The sequence below is a fragment of the Oncorhynchus gorbuscha genome, linkage group LG09 (assembly GCF_021184085.1).
Source record: "Oncorhynchus gorbuscha isolate QuinsamMale2020 ecotype Even-year linkage group LG09, OgorEven_v1.0, whole genome shotgun sequence".
Classification (NCBI taxonomy): Eukaryota; Metazoa; Chordata; class Actinopteri; order Salmoniformes; family Salmonidae; genus Oncorhynchus; species Oncorhynchus gorbuscha.
Window position 1 is genome coordinate 12,711,208 of NC_060181.1, and position 14,004 is coordinate 12,725,211.

The following is a 14,004-nucleotide window of genomic DNA, read 5'->3' on the forward strand; positions in this document are numbered from 1 at the left end:
ACTCTACCATACAGGCCTGATTGGTGGAGTGCTGCAGAGATGGTTGTCCTTCTTGGAGGTTCTCCCATCTCCACAGAGGAACTCTGTTAGAGTGACCATTGGGTCCTGGGTCACCTCCCTGGACAAGGCCCTTCTCCCCCGTTTGGCCGGGCGGCCAGCTCTAGGAAGAGACTTGGTGGTTCCAAACTTCTTCCATTGAAGAATGATGGAGGCCACTGTGTTCTTGGGGACCTCCATTGCTGTAGAAATGTTTGGGTACCCTTCCCCAGATCTCTGCGTCAACCCTTCCTTCGAACCTCATGGCTTGGTCTTTGCTCTGACGCGCACTGTCAACTGTGGGACCTTATATAGACAGGTGTGTGCCTTTCCAAATCATGTCCAATCAATTGAATTTACCACAGGTGGACTCCAATCAAGTTGTAGAAACATCTCAAGGATGATCAATGGAAACAGGATGCACCCAAGATCAATTTCGAGTCTCATAGCAAAGGGTCTGTATACTTATGTAAATGAGGTATTTTGATGATGTTTTTATTTAATCCATTTTAGAATAAAGCTGTAACGTAACAAAATGTGGAAAAAAGAAAGGGGTCTGAATACTTTCCCAATGCTCTGCATGTGTCTATTTGATGAAACATGGGAAACAAGCAAAACATGTGTCTCAAAACTGGGGCACACACACACACACACACACACACACACACACACACACACACACACACACACACACACACACACACACACACACACACACACACACACACACACACACACACACACACACACACACACACACACACACACACACACACACACGCAGTGTGAGGGCCATCACTCAGAGGAAGGCTTTGTGTGTTTGACAAGAGGACAAGTTCTACGTAGGTAAGAGGTTACATGCTGGGAGAAGGTGTACTGTCCCTACGCTCCTGAGGCAGAACAGACAGGGCCACGGTTGCCCCGGTTTCGAGGACACCACTGGGACGGACAATGGCAGATGTTGGACAACCACTCCTCCACACATACACACACACACGCACACTGTCTCCAATCATAATGTACACAGTTTCTGTGTACGGTAGAATAGATGATTGCAGCATGTTATTCTGCTGTTATAATGGACAGAAAAGTGGGTTTATTCAATGTTTCCATAGTGAAGGGAATTATTGAACTGGTCCGTTATTACACAGGGCTCTTACATAGGGCTCTTAAGTAGTGCACTACATAGGGTGCCATTTGGCACACAAACTGTGGCTTCCCTCGAGGCCCGGCGGCCATTTTAATTGGCAGTTATCATTTATTTGTGACAAATCAAACATTTAGACAGGCCTAAGCTAATAAACAGGGAGTGTGAGTTATGCATGCACGCACACACACACACACACACACACACACACACACACACACACACACACACACACACACACACACACACACACACACACACACACACACACACACACACACACACACACACACACACACACACACACTGCCCTCTGGCCCCCTAACTCCATAAACAGACTGACATCTGATAGCATGGGAACCAGAGGACCTGGCACACGGAGAGGGAGAGAGCAGCCTACACACAGATACACACATGAACACACAAACAAACACACACACACACACACACACACACACACACACACACACACACACACACACACACACACACACACACACACACACACACACACACACACACACACACACACACACACACACACACACACACACACACACACACACACACACACACACACACGAGCGATCACTAACCAGTACAAACACCTTTAAAAACAGGGCTAGCACAACCCATGGGGTAGAGAGTCTAGGAAGGTCCTCAGAGAGGGAAATCCCACATTTAGACAACTGAACAGCAGGAACAATGCATTCATATAACAGAACTCGCCTGCAGTTGTAATTTACGGCTAATTTAACGGTTTAGTGCTATGATGATGACCGGTAGAATACTGGCAGATTAGATGTGGATAGGAATGAACTCTATGAACTCGCTGCAGCTGCAGCGTCACTGTTTCCGTTGGTTACGGAGGTCCCTTTGAGCCAGGTGACGTGGTAAAGGTAGGTGTCATCGAAGTGCCCTCACCATAGTAACCATTTCAGTTACCCAGTTAGCTTCCAAATCAAATCAAGGTGACGTAAGTATTGTCGAGTCCCCTCACCATGGCAACCATTTCAGTTATCCAGTTAGCTTCCAAATCAAATCAAGGTGACATAAGTATTGTCGAGTCCCCTCACCATAGCAACCATTTCAGTTACCCAGTTAGCTTCCAAATCAAATCAAGGTGACGTAAGTATTGTCGAGTCCCCTCACCATGGCAACCATTTCAGTTACCCAGTTAGCTTCCAAATCAAATCAAGGTGACGTAAGTATTGTCGAGTCCCCTCACCATAGTAACCATTTCAGTTACCCAGTTAGCTTCCAAATCAAATCAAGGTGACGTAAGTATTGTCGAGTCCCCTCACCATGGCAACCATTTCAGTTAGTTTCCAAATCAAATCAAGGTGATGTAAGTATTGTCGAGTCCCCTCACCATGGCAACCATTTCAGTTACCCAGTTAGTTTCCAAATCAAATCAAGGTGACGTAAGTATTGTCGAGTTCCCTCACCATGGCAACCATTTCAGTTAGTTATCAAATCAAATCAAATTGTATTTGTGAAATGCGCCAAATACAACTGGTGTAGACTACACCGTGAAATGATGGCTTTACGAGCCCTTCCCAACGATGCAGTAAAAAATATATACAAATACAAAAATTACCCCAAAACGAATAAAATAAAATGCACCAAGCTCAATCAAGTGTATCTTAAACATTTTGAAAGAAAATGAATACTATTTAAACCTATGTCTGGTAGCAGTAATGCAGTATGGTAACCTTGTTCAGGCATTCACAAAATCACTGCAGAGGGAGGGAGGGCGGGATGGAGGGAGGGAGGGAGGAGAAGAAAGGAGTGACGAGGAAACTGGTTGGCTGGCTCTGTGGCCCAGATCAGGTACAACTACAGAGAGATCTATTACCTGATAAAAGCCACGCAGACAACCTCCCCCTCCTCTGGCAATTGATTAGGGAATTGATTCATTGCCTCTGTGTGTGTGTGAGTGAGGATGAATGTGTGTGTGTTGGGCGGCAGTGTGTAGGTGGAGAGGGATCAGACGGGAGTGTGTATGTATGAGCGTGTGTCTGTACGACACAGAAAAACACACTGTTGCTAAGGACCCCAGGGCAAGATGTCGCACTTGAAGTCTCTCTTTGGAGGCAGCCATTACAGCACTCTTTATCTGGCACTGTGTGTGTGTGTGTGTGTGTGTGTGTGTGTGTGTGTGTGTGTGTGTGTGTGTGTGTGTGTGTGTGTGTGTGTGTGTGTGTGTGTGTGTGTGTGTGTGTGTGTGTGTGTGTGTGTGTGTGTGAGAGAGAGAGGACACCAGTGCTATTATTGGCTGGATGGGGGAAGTCTTGGCTCCTGGGCACATGGGAAAAGTGCTCTTGGCAGACAGAGCCGTGGCATTCCATTATGTCGTCCTCTATAAGCTCATGCACACACACACACACACACACACACACACACACACACACACACACACACACACACACACACACACACACACACACACACACACACACACACACACACACACACACACACACACACACACACACACACACACACACACACACACACACACACACACACACACACACACACACACACACTACCCTGCAAGTGTTGAGTTGCAGAGTTGCTGAGGGAGGGACAGACCCGGCAGAGAGACATGAGTTTTTAAAGGGGACACCAGGGGCCTATGCTAGTGGACACCAAGGGGTCTATGCTATTAGACAGCAAGGGTCTATGCTATTAGACACCAGGGGTCTATACTAGTGGACACCAGGGGTCTATGCTATTAGACACCAGAAGTCTATGCTAGTGGACACCAGGGGTCTATGCTATTAGACAGCAGGGGTCTATGCTATTAGACACCAGGGGTCTATGCTAGTGGACACTAGAAGTCTATGCTAGTGGACACCAGGGGTCTATGCTATTATACACCAGGGGTCTATGCTTTTAGACACCAGGGGTCTATGCTAGTGGACACTAGAAGTCTATGCTAGGGAACACCAGGAGTCTATGCTATTAGACACCAGGGGTCTATGCTATTAGACACCAGGGGTCTATGCTAGTGGACAGCAGGGGTCTATGCTATTAGACACCAGGGGTCTATGCTAGTGGACACCAGGGGTCTATGCTATTATACACCAGGGGTCTATGCTATTAGACACCAGGGGTCTATGCTAGTGGTCACCAGGGGTCTATGCTAGTGGACACCAGGGGTCTATGCTATTAGACACCAGGGGTCTATGCTATTATACACCAGGGGTCTATGCTATTATACACCAGGGGTCTATGCTATTATACACCAGGGGTCTATGCTATTATACACCAGGGGTCTATGCTATTAGACACCAGGGGTCTATGCTATTAGACACCAGGGGTCTATGCTAGTGGACACCAGGGGTCTACGCTAGTGGACACAAGGGGTCTATGCTATTATACACCAGGGGTCTATGCTAGTGGTCACCAGGGGTCTATGCTAATGGTCACCAGGGGTCTATGCTAGTGGACACCAGGGGTCTATGCTAGTGGTCACCAGGGGTCTATGCTAGTGGTCACCAGGGGTCTATGCTAGTGGTCACCAGGAGTCTATGCTAGTGGTCACCAGGGGTCTATGCTAATGGTCACCAGGGGTCTATGCTATTAGACACCTGGAGTCTATGTTAGCACCAGGTAACTAGTCCCTGTTCTCAGGACCATAGGACTGGACATCTAGCCCTGAGCCCACTGTTTCTGGTTGTGTTTTTGCCTAAGGCTGCATTGCCATAGTTCCAAGGAAGCCTTTAGTTGTTCTGTTTAACTTCTCAGACACTTTCAAAAATGATATAAAAATACTTGAGGTATAAGATCACTCTGGTAATAGATCATCATTTGTGGAACAGCTGATTGAGCATAGATTGAAATAATTTCTTCACTTTATTTTATTGGCATGTATCTGATGCTCAGTCTGTGTTTCCACTAGATAGCTCAGCCACAAAGTCCAAAATTATATATATCGTAAAGATTCATGAAGACAAAAATGAATTCAAGGTTAGGGTTAGGCATAATGTGAACTGTGTGGTTAAGGTTAGGCATAGGTTTAAGGTTAATGATTTTGTGGCTGTGGTAACTAGTGACGACCCAGCGGAGGGAAAGCTCTGACCATCCCTCAGCTAACGCCTTGATCAGACTGACAGAGTCATCGCATCAAAGCTGCGTAATAAATTATGTAATTCCAAAAATGTTACTGGATATGTGAGCAACAACAGTTCAACTCTCACCTTTTGCTACTATTTCTGTCACGTCTACGAGTACAATTTGATGCATACGTTGGATTTATCCAGGTACGCATCACCCAGAACGCACTGCAACTGCCCCTGCAACGCAATGCTGCAAGGCAAACGCAGCGTTCCATTGGAAATGAATGTACATCCTGGTGAACCAAAACGCAATGACACTTTTGGTCTGATCGAGGCGTTAGACTGACGAATCAACGCCTCATGTTGTTACTCCTATGACCAGAGAAAGTTATGAAAAATATGATTAAAAAAGACACAACCCTGTAATAATAACAACGCAAGCTTATCCATACACTTTGCTACTCGTTGAAAGAAGATGTAGTGCTGGTAGAAGCACATTTCATGGCTTATAAAAGTGTTGACAGTGTTGAATAAAAACTTCAACATGAACTCACACATAAAAACTTCAACATGAACTCACACATAAAAACTGCAGCTCTTTGCTGAATTCGTTGACAGTCTCTGTCTTTAGTCGTGGTTTTAGATGTTTTGAATTATCACAGTAGTATCAACTTACTTTGCTGTGTGCTCGAGGAAGCTTCAGAGAGCAGACACGGTGATATGAACAATCTGATTGGCTAGTGGTAGGCCCATAGGTATGCGGAGTTTGTGCTTTCAGACACATGCAAGGTTAAACATGGGAACACTTTGCCTATCCGGCGTGCAGGGCAGCTGAAACAAGTGCACCTTCTGCCAACAGCCGAGACAGAAACATTAGGAGTGCAAGGCTTTATCGTTGTTGTTTTTTATAGGAATGTTTCGCGATCGACTGTTTGGAGAACACTTATATAAGGTAACGAACGAGCAGATCTAAAAAACAAAGTAAAAAAAAAAACATATTTCAGGATTACAATTTCATCAGAGTGCTTTAGGCATCTGGGCAGGGAGAATGACTTTCAGATGAATTACCAACCCTGTGAATCAAGCCATGATGGACTACGTAGGTCTAGTTTAAGCCGGATAGTATTGAGAGCTGATTCTGATTTAAAAGACACTCAGGAACCATTAGGTTCTCACCGACACTGACTGAAATCCGGTTTAACCAGGCTAGCATAGAGAGAGTTGTATCCCATTGATAAAGAAAGACACTCAGCCAGCTTCAGAGTCAGTGGGCTGCTATCTGTTACCATTAGGTTCTCACTGACATGGAACGTAGCCATACATTAAAGCTGAGAACCGCGATAGGCGGAGTAGCGCCACTGGAGCATTTGCTATTGTTTTTGATTTGAGAAAATTAGCATCCTGCATCGGTAGTACATAATCTGCTGTTTTTTGCAGGGTGTTCTATCACGGGTGCAGGGTGTTCTATCACGGGTGCAGGGTGTTCTATCACGGGTGCAGGGTGTTCTATTACGGGTGCAAGGTGTTCTATCACGGGTGCAGGGTGTTCTATCACGGGTGCAGGGTGTTCTATTACGGGTGCAAGGTGTTCTATCACGGGTGCAGGGTGTTCTATCACGGGGGCAAGGTGTTCTATCACGGGTGCAGGGTGTTCTATCACGGGTGCAGGGTGTTCTATCACGGGTGCAGGGTGTTCTATCACGGGTGCAGGGTGTTCTATCACGGGTGCAGGGTGTTCTATCACGGGTGCAGGGTGTTCTATCACGGGTGCAGGGTGTTCTATTACGGGTGCAAGGTGTTCTATCACGGGTGCAGGGTGTTCTATCACGGGGGCAAGGTGTTCTATCACGGGTGCAGGGTGTTCTATTACGGGTGCAAGGTGTTCTATCACAGGTGCAGGGTGTTCTATCACGGGTGCAGGGTGTTCTATCACGGGTGAAGGGTGTTCTATCATGGGGGCAAGGTGTTCTATCACGGGTGCAGGGTGTTCTATCACGGGTGCAAGGTGTTCTATCACGGGTGCAGGGTGTTCTATCACAGGTGCAAGGTGTTCTAACACGGGTGCAACGTGTTCTATCACGGGGGCAAGGTGTTCTATCACGAGTACAGGGTGTTCTATCACAGGGGCAAGGTGTTCTATCACGGGTGCAGGGTGTTCTATCACGGGTGCAGGGTGTTCTATCACGGGGGCAGGGTGTTCTATTACGGGTGCAAGGTGTTCTATCACGGGTGCAGGGTGTTCTATCACAGGTGCAAGGTGTTCTATCACGGGTGCAACGTGTTCTATCACGGGGGCAAGGTGTTCTATCACGAGTACAGGGTGTTCTATCACAGGGGCAAGGTGTTCTATCACGGGTGCAGGGTGTTCTATCACGGGTGCAGGGTGTTCTATCACGGGGCAGGGTGTTCTATCACGGGGGCAGGGTGTTCTATCACGGGTGCAAGGTGTTCTATCACGGGTGCAAGGTGTTCTATCACGGGTGCAGGGTGTTTTAAGGCACATGCAGGATGTTCTAAGATGTGTGCAGGGTGTTCTAAGATGTGTGCAGGCTGTTCTAAGGCACATGCAGGATGTTCTAAGATGTGTGCAGGCTGTTCTAAGGCACATGCAGGGTGTTCTAAGATGTGTTCAGGCTGTTCTAAGGCACATGCAGGGTGTTCTAAGATGTGTGCAGGGTGTTCTAAGGCACATGCAGGATGTTCTAAGATGTGTGCAAGGTGTTCTAAGGCACATGCAGGATGTTCTAAGATGTGTGCAGGCTGTTCTAAGGCACATGCCGGATGTTCTAAGATGTGTGCAGTGTGTTCTATCACGGGTGCAAGGTGTTCTATCACGGGTGCAAGGTGTTCTATCACGGGTGCAAGGTGTTCTATCACAGGTGCAAGGTGTTCTATCACGGGTGCAAGGTGTTTTATCATGGGTGCAGGGTGTTCTATCACGGGTGCAAGGTATTCTATCACAGGGGCAAGGTGTTCTGTCACGGGTTGAGTGTCTTCTATCACGGGGGCAAGGTGTTCTATCACAGGCGCAGGGTGTTCTATCACGGGTGCAGGGTGTTCTATCACGGGTGCAGGGTGTTCTATCACGGGTGCAGGGTGTTCTATCACGGGGGCAAGGTGTTCTATCACGGGTGCAGGGTGTTCTATCACGGGGGCAAGGTGTTCTATCACGGGTGCAGGGTGTTCTATCACGGGGGCAAGGTGTTCTATCACGGGTGCAGGGTGTTCTATCACGGGGGCAGGGTGTTCTATCACGGGGGCAAGGTGTTCTATCACAGGTGCAGCGTGTTTATGATGGGTGCAGGGTGTTCTATCACGGGGGCAAGGTGTTCTATCACGGGTGCAAGGTGTTGTATCACAGGGGCAAGGTGTTCTATCACGAGTACAGGGTGTTCTATCACAGGGGCAAGGTGTTCTATCACGGGTGCAGGGTGTTCTATCATGGGGGCAAGGTGTTCTATCACGGGTGCAAGGTGTTCTATCACGGGTGCAAGGTGTTCTATCACGGGTGCAGGGTGTTTTAAGGCACATGCAGGATGTTCTAAGATGTGTGCAGGGTGTTCTAAGATGTGTGCAGGCTGTTCTAAGGCACATGCAGGATGTTCTAAGATGTGTGCAGGCTGTTCTAAGGCACATGCAGGATGTTCTAAGGTGTGTTCAGGCTGTTCTAAGGCACATGCAGGGTGTTCTAAGATGTGTGCAGGGTGTTCTAAGGCACATGCAGGATGTTCTAAGATGTGTGCAGGGTGTTCTAAGGCACATGCAGGATGTTCTAAGATGTGTGCAGGCTGTTCTAAGGCACATGCAGGATGTTCTAAGATGTGTGCAGGGTGTTCTAAGGCACATGCAGGATGTTCTAAGATGTGTGCAGGCTGTTCTAAGGCACATGCAGGGTGTTCTAAGATGTGTGCAGGGTGTTCTAAGGCACATGCAGGGTGTTCTAAGATGTGTGCAGGGTGTTCTAAGGCACATGCAGGATGTTCTAAGATGTGTGCAGGGTGTTCTAAGGCACATGCAGGGTGTTCTAAGATGTGTGCAGGGTGTTCTAAGGCACATGCAGGATGTTCTAAGATGTGTGCAGGGTGTTCTAAGGCACATGCAGGCTGTTCTAAGATAGGAGCAGGGTCTTCTAAGGCACATGCAGGGTGTTCTAAGATGGGAGCAGGGTCTTCTAAGGCACATGCAGGGTGTTATAAGATGTGTGCAGGGTGTTCTATCACGGGGGCAAGGTGTTCTATCACGGGTGCAGGGTGTTCTATCACGGGGGCAAGGTGTTCTATCACGGGTGCAGGGTGTTCTATCACGGGGGCAGGGTGTTCTATCACGGGGGCAAGGTGTTCTATCACAGGTGCAGCGTGTTTATGATGGGTGCAGGGTGTTCTATCACGGGGGCAAGGTGTTCTATCACGGGTGCAAGGTGTTGTATCACAGGGGCAAGGTGTTCTATCACGAGTACAGGGTGTTCTATCACAGGGGCAAGGTGTTCTATCACGGGTGCAGGGTGTTCTATCATGGGGGCAAGGTGTTCTATCACGGGTGCAAGGTGTTCTATCACGGGTGCAAGGTGTTCTATCACGGGTGCAGGGTGTTTTAAGGCACATGCAGGATGTTCTAAGATGTGTGCAGGGTGTTCTAAGATGTGTGCAGGCTGTTCTAAGGCACATGCAGGATGTTCTAAGATGTGTGCAGGCTGTTCTAAGGCACATGCAGGATGTTCTAAGATGTGTGCAGGCTGTTCTAAGGCACATGCAGGATGTTTTAAGGTGTGTTCAGGCTGTTCTAAGGCACATGCAGGGTGTTCTAAGATGTGTGCAGGGTGTTCTAAGGCACATGCAGGATGTTCTAAGATGTGTGCAGGGTGTTCTAAGGCACATGCAGGATGTTCTAAGATGTGTGCAGGCTGTTCTAAGGCACATGCAGGATGTTCTAAGATGTGTGCAGGGTGTTCTAAGGCACATGCAGGATGTTCTAAGATGTGTGCAGGCTGTTCTAAGGCACATGCAGGGTGTTCTAAGATGTGTGCAGGGTGTTCTAAGATGTGTGCAGGGTGTTCTAAGGCACATGCAGGATGTTCTAAGATGTGTGCAGGGTGTTCTAAGGCACATGCAGGGTGTTCTAAGATGTGTGCAGGGTGTTCTAAGGCACATGCAGGATGTTCTAAGATGTGTGCAGGGTGTTCTAAGGCACATGCAGGCTGTTCTAAGATAGGAGCAGGGTCTTCTAAGGCACATGCAGGGTGTTCTAAGATGGGAGCAGGGTCTTCTAAGGCACATGCAGGGTGTTATAAGATGTGTGCAGGGTGTTCTATACTTTTGGTCATGTAGTGTGTTTTAGAGATACGGAGCAACAACACTCCCACGACTCAGATGTCGATTTCACGACACACAGATGCAGGTAGAATGTTCATTGTATGATAAGGGAGGGGATGAGGAGGGATTTAGGGGGTCCTACCGCATTCAACAGAATTCCTCCAGTCCCTCCTGTGTGTCAGCATGGGATGCAGTCCATGAAGGGGTCCTCCAATCAGAACACAGCACTGCTTCCTCTCAGGGCCCCAGCACTACCTGAGGAGAGAGAGACAGGTAAACATTAGCTGAGGAGCGAGAGACAGGTAAACATTAGCTGAGGAGAGAGAGACAGGTAAACATTAGCTGAGGAGTGAGAGACAGGTAAACATTAGCTGAGGAGAGAGAGACAGGTAAACACTAGCTGAGGAGAGAGAGACAGGTAAACACTAACTGAGGAGAGAGAGACAGGTAAACACTAGCTGAGGAGAGAGAGACAGGTAAACATTAGCTGAGGAGTGAGAGACAGGTAAACACTACCCGAGGAGAGAGAGACAGGTACACACTAGCTGAGGAGAGAGAGACAGGTAAACACTAGCTGAGGAGAGAGAGACAGGTGCAGGGTGAGAGAGAGAGACACAGAGAGAGAGAGACACAGAGAGAGAGAGAGAGAGAGAGAGAGAGAGAGAGAGAGAGAGAGAGAGAGAGAGAGAGAGAGAAAGAAAAGAAAGACAGACAGACAGACAGACAGACAGACAGACAGACAGACAGACAGACAGACAGACAGACAGACAGACAGACAGACAGACAGACAGACAGACAGACAGACAGACAGACAGACAGACAGAGCTAGTCTCCTGCTTGATGTGTTGTTGTCTGAGCTCTGTCTGTATACTGGGGCTAAAGCATTATAGTACATCCTCCCTAGACATCCTGCTTCCCTGACAGGGAGAGGGAGAGGTGGGGAGGGAGGGAGGGAGATTGAATTGAGAGAGAGAGAAAGAGAAAGAGAAAGAGAGAGAGAGAGAGAGAGAGAGAGAGAGAGAGAGAGAGAGAGAGAGAGAGAGAGAGAGAGAGAGAGAGAGTCAGTTAGCCAGACAGTCAGTCTTATGGTACTAAGACAGGTAGGTAGATCAATAATACCAGAACATGGCAGTGTGTTTGTAAATGATAGAGTGAGTAATCCATAATGTCTCAAATGATTTAGCCTCAGGTAGTGGAAGTGATTCTGAGGGTGGCTGTGTATGAATGAAGACCTTGACTGAGTATTGAATCATTATGCTGACTGAGTATTGAATCATTACGCTGACTGAGTATTGGATGATTACGCTGACTGAGTATTGGATGATTACGCTGACTGAGTATTGAATCATTACGCTGACTGAGTATTGAATCATTACACTGACTGAGTATTGAATCATTACGCTGACTGAGTATTGAATCATTACGCTGACTGAGTATTGGATGATTACGCTGACTGAGTATTGAATGATTACACTGACTGAGTATTGAATCATTACACTGACTGAGTATCGAATCATTACACTGACTGAGTATTGGATGATTACACTGACTGAGTATTGAATCATTACACTGACTGAGTATTGAATCATTACACTGACTGAGTATTGGATGATTACACTGACTGAGTATTGGATGATTACACTGACTGAGTATTGGATGATTACGCTGACTGAGTATTGGATGATTACGCTGACTGAGTATTGAATCATTACACTGACTGAGTATTGGATGATTACGCTGACTGAGTATTGGATGATTAAGCTGACTGAATATTGGATGATTACGCTGACTGAGTATTGAATCATTACACTGACTGAGTATTGAATCATTACGCTGACTGAGTATGCTGACTGAGTATTGGATGATTACGCTGACTGAATATTGGATGATTACGCTGACTGAGTATTGGATGATTACGCTGACTGAGTATTGAATCATTACACTGACTGAGTATTGAATCATTACACTGACTGAGTATTGGATGATTAAGCTGACTGAATATTGGATGATTACGCTGACTGAGTATTGGATGATTACGCTGACTGAGTATTGGATGATTACGCTGACTGAGTATTGAATCATTACACTGACTGAGTATTGAATCATTAATATTGGATGATTACACTGACTGAGTATTGGATGATTACGCTGACTGATTGAGTATCATTACACTGACTGAGTATTGGATGATTACGCTGATTGAGTATGCTGACTGAGTATTGGATGATTATTACTGAGTATGCTGACTGAGTATTGAATCATTATTGAATCATTACGCTGACTGACTGAGTATTGAATCATTACGCTGACTGACTGAGTATTGAATCATTACACTGACTGAGTATTGAATCATTACGCTGACTGAGTATTGAATCATTACACTGTCTGAGTATTGAATCATTACGCTGACTGACTGAGTATTGAATCATTACGCTGACTGACTGAGTATTGAATCATTACACTGACTGAGTATTGAATCATTACGCTGACTGAGTATTGAATCATTACACTGACTGAGTATTGGATGATTACGCTGACTGAGTATTGGATGATTACGCTGACTGAGTATTGGATGATTACACTGACTGAGTATTGGATGATTACACTGACTGAATATTGGATGATTACGCTGACTGAGTATTGGATGATTACGCTGACTGAGTATTGAATCATTACGCTGACTGAGTATTGAATCATTACACTGACTGAGTATTGGATGATTACGCTGACTGAGTATTGGATGATTACGCAGACTGAGTATTGGATGATTACGCTGACTGAGTATTGAATCATTACGCTGACTGAGTATTGAATCATTACACTGACTGAGTATTGAATCATTACACTGACTGAGTATTGGATGATTACGCTGACTGAGTATGCTGACGGAGTATTGGATGATTACGCTGACTGAGTATGCTGACTGAGTATTGGATGATTACGCTGACTGAGTATTGAATCATTACGCTGACTGACTGAGTATTGAATCATTACGCTGACTGACTGAGTATTGAATCATTACGCTGACTGACTGAGTATTGAATCATTACACTGACTGAGTATTGAATCATTACGCTGACTGAGTATTGAATCATTACACTGACTGAATATTGAATCATTACGCTGACTGAGTATTGAATCATTACGCTGACTGACTGAGTATTGAATCATTACGCTGACTGACTGAGTATTGAATCATTACGCTGACTGACTGAGTATTGAATCATTACACTGACTGAGTATTGGATGATTACGCTGACTGAGTATTGGATGATTACACTGACTGAGTATTGGATGATTACACTGACTGAGTATTGGATGATTACACTGACTGAGTATTGGATGATTACACTGACTGAGTATTGGATGATTACGCTGACTGAGTATTGGATGATTACGCTGACTGAGTATTGGATGATTACGCTGACTGAGTATTGGATGATTA

General features: G+C 46.2%; 1 protein-coding gene across 2 annotated transcripts in view; it reads right to left on the reverse strand.

The window, feature by feature from the left end:
- The window catches only part of LOC124043178 (ataxin-1-like), a 206,055-nt gene that overhangs the window by 56,025 nt on the left and 136,026 nt on the right, over window positions 1-14,004 (reverse strand). For both annotated transcript variants that reach the window (XM_046361455.1, XM_046361456.1), the window contains one exon: window positions 10,702-10,814. The gene's annotated coding sequence lies outside the window, so the exon portion shown is untranslated. The remainder of the gene's footprint in view (window positions 1-10,701; window positions 10,815-14,004) is intronic.